Here is a 1,835-nt window from a genome sequence, read left to right on the forward strand (position 1 = left end):
CATAATTATTTTTATATTTGTCTTCACAATTGAAGTATAATCTATTTGAAGCTAGGGTTGTATCTTATTGCTCAGGTGTCTCCAAAGCCTACTAGGGGCTTTAGCACTTAGTAGATAATCAACAAATATTTATTGAATGAATGAATGAATGAATATAAGGGTCTTTGATTTTCTTTATCCAACATTGATCCAAACATTAATGTCTAGCTAATCTTAAGTCAATTGGATCAACTGTTGAATCAACTGGATACCTCCATGGAAACCAGTGAATGTGAACCCTTGCCTCTCATCATACATAAAAACTAACTCAAGATGGATTATATACCTAAGTATATATTCTAGTCAGCTCGAGCTGCTATAACAGAACCGTAGACCAAGTGGCTTAAACAATATTTATTTCTCATGGTTCTGGACTCTGGGAAGTCCAAGATCAAGGTATTGGCATATCCGGTGTCTGGAGAGGGTTGTTCTTCCTGGTTTGCACACCACCACCTTCCCATTATAACATTACATGGCTAAGTGAGAAATCATCTCTCTTATGTTTCTTCGTTTATTTTTCCCATAGCCTTTTGTCAAAGCAATTATGTTTCTTCTTATAAGGAAACTAATTCCATTAATTCTATCCATGAGGGCTCATCCTCACGACCTCATTACCTCCCAAAGGCCCCACCTCCTAATACTATCACATTGGAGGTTGGGATTTCAATGTATACATTTCGGGGGGACACAAACGTTCAGTCCTTAACAATATAAACCTAAAACTATAACATTTCTAGAAGAGAAAATCTTTGCAACTTGAGATAGACAATCATTTCTTAGAACATAAACATAAAAAAAACAAGAAAAAGTTGACAAATCAGACTTTATTAACACAAAAACCTTTGCTCTTAGAAAGACATCATTAAGAAAATAAACTAAATGATGGGTGTAGTGGCTCATGCCTGTAATTCCAGCACTCTGGGAGACCAAGGCAGGAAGATTGAGGCCAGGAGTTTGAGACCAGCCTGGGCAACAGTGAGACCCCATCTCTACAAAAAAATTTTAAAAATAAGAAAATTAGCCAGTCATCATGGCCCACACCTGTAGTCTTAGCTGCTTGGGAGGCTGAGGTAGGAGGATCAATTGAGCCCAGAAGTTCAAGGTAACAGTGAACTGTGACTGAACCATTGCATTCCAGCCTGGGTTACAAAGTGTGACCCTGTCTCTAAAAAGAAAAAGAAAGAAAGAAAGAGAGAAAGAAAGAGGGAGGGAGGGAGGGAAGAAGGAAAGAAAGAAAGAAAGAAAACAGGCAAGCCACAGACTAAGAAAAAATAATTGCAACCATTATTCTGGGTAACAAAGTGTGACCCTGTCTCTAAAAAGAAAAAGAAAGAAAGAAAGAAAGAAAGACAAAGAAAGAAAATAAACAGGCAAGCCACGGACTAAGAAAAAATAATTGCAACACATTTTTCAAAGGACTTATATCCAAAATATGTAAAGACTCCCAAAACTCAGTAATAAGAGACGGCCCGATTTTTCAAAATGGGCAAAGGATTTGAAGGGACATGTCACCAATGAAGACATATAAATATCAAATAAACAAATGAAAGGATGTTCATGTCACTAGGAAAATGAAACTTAAAACCACAATGAGATGCCGCTTCGCACTTGTTAGATTGGCTAAAATTAAAAAAGACTGTCTACATGATCTTGCCAAGGATGTGGAGCAACTGGAACAACTGGTAGGAATATAAATAGTACAATTGGTTTGGAAAACAGTGTAGCAGTTTCTTAAAAAGTCAGTCATATACCTACCATACTACTCACCCATTCCAATACTAATTTTTACCCAAGAG

This window comes from Propithecus coquereli, unplaced genomic scaffold (genome assembly GCF_000956105.1).
Source record: "Propithecus coquereli isolate 6110/MARCELLA unplaced genomic scaffold, Pcoq_1.0 Scaffold400, whole genome shotgun sequence".
Lineage (NCBI taxonomy): Eukaryota > Metazoa > Chordata > Mammalia > Primates > Indriidae > Propithecus > Propithecus coquereli.